The sequence below is a fragment of the Magnolia sinica genome, chromosome 8 (genome assembly GCF_029962835.1).
Source record: "Magnolia sinica isolate HGM2019 chromosome 8, MsV1, whole genome shotgun sequence".
NCBI classification, from domain to species: domain Eukaryota; kingdom Viridiplantae; phylum Streptophyta; class Magnoliopsida; order Magnoliales; family Magnoliaceae; genus Magnolia; species Magnolia sinica.
The window spans coordinates 20,449,381-20,456,826 of NC_080580.1; the positions used below are offsets into that span (position 1 = coordinate 20,449,381).

Genomic DNA, 7,446 nt, shown 5'->3' on the forward strand with positions numbered 1-7,446 from the left:
CATCCAAACTGTTCATAAGATCACAAAGACATGGATGAATGGAAAAAACAAATGTCATCTTGATATAAAACTTCTGTGGGCTCCCAACAACTTTTCAACGATAGAATTCAATTCACACTGGTTCAGGTGGTGTGGTTCACTTGATCTTTGGATATGATTAATTTTTGTTGTAAAACCCTAAAATTAGATGATAAAAGAGATGGATGGAGTTGATATAATGCACGAATGATGGTGGGCTCTATTGATTTACTCGGCACGCAAACCGCTTCCGTTTAACATCTCCGTTATACTTCTTATTAAATGTATTTTTTTTAATATATTTAAAAAATCTGATGACATGGCACTTATAGTGACGTTGACCAATGTGTGTGATTGTGTGATGGTATTGAGCTCCTTTCCTTCTACGCAAACTGTCTTATATATGCTAATGGACTTTGTTCAATGAATATATGTGATGTATTTTACAAGGAATTGTTGATGTTGTGATGTAGTATTTATGGCAATTTAAGGAACACAATGTCATGGAGTTCCTGGTTCTTGCTGGAGATCATTTATATCGTATGGATTATGAGAGGTTCATTCAAGCACAAAGAAACTGACACAAATATCACTATGGTTGCATTACCAATGGATGAAAAACATGCAACTGCATTTGTTCTGGTGAAAGGAATGTTAATTCAAATGGTGCAGGACTGGTTTTTCTTCTGAAGGGTCTGCTTACATATATTTTTTTGCAGATTTGGGAGAACTATGTTGAAGGACAGGAAGTTACAAATGGTTCATCTGTTGTTGAAAGTAAACAAAAGGAAGTACTTTTGGTGCTTTGTCACATTTGCTTTGTCTGTCATCTTTCTTGTTTGTTTTCTTAAATCATATAATTTAAGTATCTTCCTGGCCTTTGCTTTCAGGTGGTGGTAGCTGAAGTACTTGGAGATGGCAAGTTCTACATCCAAACAGTCGGCAACCAGAAAGTGGCTGCTATTCAAAAGCAGTTAGCTTTGTTGAACTTTCAAGAAGCCCCTGTTGTGGGTGCTTTTAATCCTAAGTGAGCGTTTATCTGCTATCTGTCCCAGTAACTTGGCATTTTGAAGATGTCACATATGTATGAGATCCAAACTGTTCATCCATTGTACCCTACTATGCACTTTCATTTTGTTTGAATCTAAGTTCTTCATGAATGATTTTCAAACTAATATGTACGGTGTCTGATAGGGCTTTGAATTAGGTTCGGATCAGAATCTGGTTTCTTTTTTTGTATTTTTTTATTCCTTACTTTTTACCCTTTGTTTCATGTTAAGAAGTTTTTAGAGATTTTAGAGGATAATGCTTGTTGATGCTTCAACTGATGAGAGTTCACCTCAAAGAGGAACATGCTGTTTTTTTTTTTCACTTAAAAAAATAAAATAAAATAATTAACCAACCAGCTTTTATAATCAACAGATATGCTATATTTTCTACTCTGAACTACTGTGACTAGGTAATCAACAGATAAGCTATACAATCTGCATTCATGTTTTTATCAATCCTTCCTGGATTTGTTTCTATTGTTGATGTTTCAATGAAGGTGTTTGTTTTTAAGTGAAATCCTCCTCGCTTTGATCTCTTGGTTATCCCAAAAACATTCTAATGGAAAATAAGTAAATTAGTTAACTAAATTAAGCATTAGAGAACTTGTCTTTAGTTATTAGTTTTTTCCCCTTCACATTTTGTGGTTACCCACAAGTGAAAAAAAGGCCTTGTTTGGAAGTGATGGAAAAAATTCTTCATTGAATGGGTTGCTTGTTTTCTGTCAAACCGGCATGAGATATAGATTCCACTCAAATCAAGCTGCCATTTAGTTTTATGTGGTCTTTTTACAGCAATCAGTTCTACCCAACTGCTAGTTTAGAACTCCCAAATGTGGTCCAAAGCGGATTTTGTGAAATGATGTCTAGATTTTGTTCAGCAACAAGGCTTGAAGAATGTGTGAGTGCTCTTCTTTTAAGCATGGTTAATCTGGATCTTTTTACTAGATGTAACATAGACTTCTCTATTACTTCTCTGTGTTTCCTTTCTAGTCTGATACATTGTACTTTCATAAAAGATACATGTTGAGACTGAACTCTAATCCAGCCTAATGATAAAAAAAGATTGTTGGATTGGTAAGCATTTTCTGGCATTGGGATTCGTAAAGCAATCGTTGATTTGCTTTGACTGAGGTGACCTTCTAGAAAATCTCTTTCTGAGCTTTGACTGAGGTGACCTTCTCTAACTCCACTCAAAATCCACCAACATCTTTAACATGTATTTCTTGTTAGTGTATATACATGTTCATTTCTTTGATACTAATGCAAGTTACGCAAGGGTTGTCGATCTTCTATTCATCTAAAGACTAAATATCTCTAGTGGATTGGAATCCTTGCCATAATAAAAGACACTAACATAATTGTAATTTCATCATTAATTCTGTCATTTGTTATAGAAGAATCATTTGAACTCTAGTCAAAGCTCATATGTATTAAAAAAAATTGAGTAACTTGGTATATTATCATTATTTAGTTTATTTGAGTAAATTAAGCTTAAAAATAGGATCCTTGGGCAGTTTTGAAGTTATTTTAGCATGTTGTCCTTGTTGATAGATATCAACTTACGTGCGAGCCACATATCTGGTTGTAGGACCAAATTGATTGTTGGACAAGGGATCTCACAATGGAAGAAAATCTCTACTGAAGAAAATCTTCTTCTTCTTCTTTCCTTTCTTTCTTTTTTGATTGTAACCTTGTCACCTTTCTACTGCGGAGTAGGGTGCTATTAATGTAACTTTTGTGGAGGCCATCAGGCCCCATGTTTTAGCACTTTGGAGCAACCCTTATGGGAAGAAAGTCCTTTCAAGCAACAGCCTGAAGAAGTAATTTATGTTGTTTCAGGAAGTTCTGCAAGTGCGTAATCACTTTTCCATTTTTTTCCCAAATGATCGTTTAGGTGTTCACCATTTTCTTGGTAAGTGCAGATAAAAGATCCATAACATATTGAATTTTTACAGCCATCTGAAAAGTTCGATCCAAATTTTTACAACCCCAATTATTTCTATGATGGTTTCCAATAACACAAGGCGAATGATTTGTTTTACATGGTGATTTAAGTGATTTATTTTCAATGAATTGTATTTCAATTATGAAATATTGTACTTGATTGCCATGGTGATTTAAGTGATTTGTTTGACATGATGATCAGGCTTCAAGGGAATCCTGTATGTACTAATGCAAATGAAGTCAACATAATCAAGTTCTGTGGGTCTCAAAATGGAAATGGAGTGACACCTAGAGGCTCAACAAACACCACACCCATTTGTCCCACTCTAGCATGCTGTGCAGATTTCAATTTTGAATGTTTCAGAATCTTGTCCTTTTTTTTTTAATGAATTAAAAGTCTCTCATGGTGCTTGTGAAGAAGAACCTATAGGAAATCTGTCGAATTTTTAGAAACCTTTCAGGCATGATTCAAGCCTTGCATACTAAACTTCTAGAAGAAAGGCATTGTGCAACATTTGAATGACATGGGTGATTCAGAAACTCTCATCCATGAGCCATAGGTGTGCTTTTTCCTAACTTTTCAAACTGACAATTTTCTTCCCAAAATTTTCCATTTTTGGGTTTTGTTGGTTTAAATTACAATTTGGTTTGGACCCATGTGTGCAGGAATCCTCTTTGCTAGTAGAAAATGATGAAAAGAACTCGGTTGGTAATTTCAAGAGCCCCATGGATGCTAAAAAAAAGCGTAAAAGATGAAGTATTGCTAGATTGGCAAAGGTAACTTCTTTCATTGATCTCAATTCAACTTCACCTCCCAGCAATAGTAGATTATGACTTTCAAGAAAGATTCTAGTGAACTTCTACTAGATTTTTATATGAGTTCAGGGAAAAAGAAGCCTGACCAGATAATCATTTTCCGGTATGTTCTTGTTATTATTTTTGGAAAAGTTTTTTTTGGAAGCCCATTTCTAGATTATATTTCCATAGGCCTGCATTTGGTTGGTGTTGTAGAATGATACCATCCGACACTCAGCATTTGGTAAACTATATGTGTGTGTGTGTACATATATAATTGTTTGCTAGACTAAGCATTGCTCTCTCTATATGCACTCTTAAATGCAGCTATAGGATATTTGAGTTGTGTCCCAGCTCGAATCCTCCCGTGTGTATTAGTTTTAATGTTATTTTCATCCTGCTAAATGGAGGGTGAAAAACATTTTTTTTTTAAAAAAAAACATCAAAGTTGTGCATCAGTTTAGATCTACCATGTAGATGACCTAGACCCTAGATTGGACTGTTAACAATCAGGTTCTTGATGCATTTATGGTAATAATTGCTATTTTAAACCACTTATTCATTTTAATCAGGTGTGGTGTTATCAGGGGTTGATCCACGTATTGCTTTGGACCTAATTATCTATTTAATAAGTCCAACTTTATATACAGCTGAGATGTCCTAACACAGGTCATGTAGATCACATGTGAAGCTCATGTTTGAATGCTGAGGCTGAATGGTTGTATGCATGTCTAGCTACCCTACTCATCTGCATCAGAGCTCTTTCTAGGTTTAATGGCGTCGAGGATTGGGTTTCTAGGTCTGTTGAATTTGAGTTGTAACAGATTTTGCCTTAACCTTCAAAGGGAAAAATAGAGAATTTTTTAGTCTTAAGATCTTACCTTCTGTTTTGCTTTACCATTCTTCCTCATTTTAACTAAAAGAAACTATTTGAAGTATTGCTCTGATTGACATGTTTATACATTTGATCTCTGGTTTGGCTACACAGTTACATCTTATTCTGTTAATTGGATTTTATTGGGGATAGGAGAACACATTTCAATCAGATGTGGTTCATTTTTTGTTCTTTAATAGCAGCATGTCTCTTGTTTTATGAGAAACAAGATCTGCATAAATGGTCCCAAATGTCACTGACTTCACAAACCATAGTTTAAAAAAAGGATCTTATCCAATGTGTATCTTTGCTATCTAGATATCTCTCATGTTACAAGAGCTGAGGCTGTGTGTGTCGGTTTGTGTAGGGGCCAATACTACAAAGCATGCCTTTATGCTGGAATTAACATTAGTTGGATCAATGGTGAAGTTATGTCTGGCCAGGTAGTAATCTCTTGCTTGTATTCTCTCTTTTGGTTTAGCTTAAATTCTGATGCAGTCCATGTGAGCCCCACTTATCTTGAGGACCAAGATTGGGAGGAAGTGCCAAGCACTGTCATCTCTATTCTGGTTTAGCTTAAAATCTTTATTTGTAAATTTGTATCCATATGCATTGTCGGAGAAACTAAAAAACTTACTCATTCTCATATTGCATTGTGGAATATGCATCCATTATTCAACGAAAGGGCGACATTCTAAGCACTCACTCATTCTCTCCTTACTAGCTAAATTGGTGAGTCTTCTTTCCTTTATACTATATGATTAATTGATGAAGTAGAAAAAAAATGGGTAAAGGCTACGGATTTAATCCGTAGCCATAGACCTAATGCTATGGATTAAGTCCGTAGCTAGTCTGTAACACGACCGTCGTCGTAGGTGCCATAACGATAGGTCTGGAACCTATGGCTACGGATTAAATCCGTAGCCTTTTCCCCTGTAGCAAAAAAAATAAACAGCTATAGATATTATTTGTAGCTGAAAGTCCGTAGCAATAGGCCAAAATTTAAAAGGCTACACCTATCTGATTATTGGCTACGGATTAAATCCGTAGCTATATGTTAAATAGCTACAGATATAATCCATAGCAATTATATCTGTAGCAAAAACTTCAAACAGCTACGAATATTATTTGTAGCTGAAAGTCCGTAGCAATATGCCAAAATTAAAAAGGCTACACCTGTCTGACTAGTGGCTACGGTCAGTATCCATAGCTATTTTGTACATTGAAAAATTAAATCACCTATTCATTCAAATACCACCTGTTCATTCAAATACCACCTGTACAATCATTCATTCATTCATTCAATTACAAGTACAATCCTTCATTCATTCAATTACAATTACAATCCTTCATTCAATTAATTACAATTACAATCAATTACAGTTACAAATACAATAATGCTGAAAATACAAATCTTTGGCTTCATTAGAGAAATGTGCTCGACTTCACCGAATTTCAGCAGCTTCGTATATTCCATCATCCTACAAACAGTCATGTCATTCATAAATTAGAATGCCCATTAGAGAAAAGAAAGACAGTGAAAGAAGTGCATCATGTATAACCACTTTTTTTTTCTTAATGAATTTAAAAAAAAAAACCCAAAGAGGAATGAAATTGACACAAAAGAAATGGTCTCACCATATGATTATAGGTTTAGGTTTGGTTTAGGTTTAGGTTATAGGTTTAGGTTAAGGTTAGGCTATAGGTTATAATTAAGTTTAGGTTATAGGTTAAGGTTTAGGTTATAGGTTTTGGTTTAGGTTTAGGTTAAGGTTTAGGTTATAGGTTATAGCTTTTGGGAACTTGATTACAGGTTAAGGTTTAGGTTTAGGAAATCGGGTTCGGGTTCGGGATCGGGTTTAGGTTTGGGCTTTCAAGTTTAGGTTTAGGTTAGGGAGTTGAGATTAGGATTAGGTGTAGGTTTGGGTTTAAGAATTTGAGAATACATTTAGGTTTTAAGTTTAGGTTTAAGTTAAAGGTTTAAGGAAAGGTTATAAGTTTAGGTTAGGTTTATGTTTAGGTTTAGGTTATAGGTTATAGCTTTAGGGAATTGAGAATGGGTTATGGTTTAGGGAAAGGTTAGGTTTAGGTAATAGGTTTTGGGATTTGGGAATAGTTTTAGGTTATAAGTATAGGTTTAGGTTAGGTTAGAGATTAAGGTTTAGGGATTTGAGTTTAGGCTATAGGTTTAGGTTTATGTTTAGGTCTAGGTTGAGGTTTACGGAATTGAGTTTAGGTTATAGGTTTAGGTAATAGGTTTTGGGATTTGGGAATAGTTTTAGGTTATAAGTATAGGTTTATGTTAGGTCATAGGTTAAGGTTTAGGGATTTCAGTTTAGGTTATAGGATTAGGTTTAGGTTTAGGGATTTGAGTTTATGTTATAGGTTTAGGTTTAGGTTTTATGTTTAGGTTTAGGTTTATGTTTGGGTTTTGGGATTTGAGAATGGGTTCGGGTTTAGGTTATAGGTTTTGGAATTTGAGAATGGGTTCGGGTTTAGGTTATAAGTTTTGGTTTTGGTTTAGGTTTAGGTTATAGGTTTTTGGATTTGAGAATGGGTTATGGTTTAGGTTTAGGAAATCGGGTTCAGGTTCGGGATTGGGTTTAAGTTTGGGTTTTCAAGTTTAGGTTTAGGTTTAGGTTAGGGAGTTGAGATTAGGATTAGGTGTAGGTTTAGGTTTAGGGAATTGAGTTTAGGTTATAGGTTTAGGGAGAGGTTAGGTTTAGGTAATAGGTTTTGGGATTTGGGAATAGTTTTAGGTTATAA

At 34.8% G+C, this 7,446-nt stretch overlaps 1 long non-coding RNA gene across 1 annotated transcript; it reads left to right on the top strand.

Annotated features, from left to right (window-relative positions):
- Positions 1-372: 372 nt before the first annotated feature.
- On the top strand, positions 373-5,380 carry LOC131253043 (uncharacterized). The gene is made up of 3 exons (XR_009174809.1): positions 373-818; positions 909-1,045; positions 5,048-5,380. It is a non-coding gene; the product is annotated as an uncharacterized LOC131253043 (long non-coding RNA).
- Positions 5,381-7,446: the final 2,066 nt, after the last annotated feature.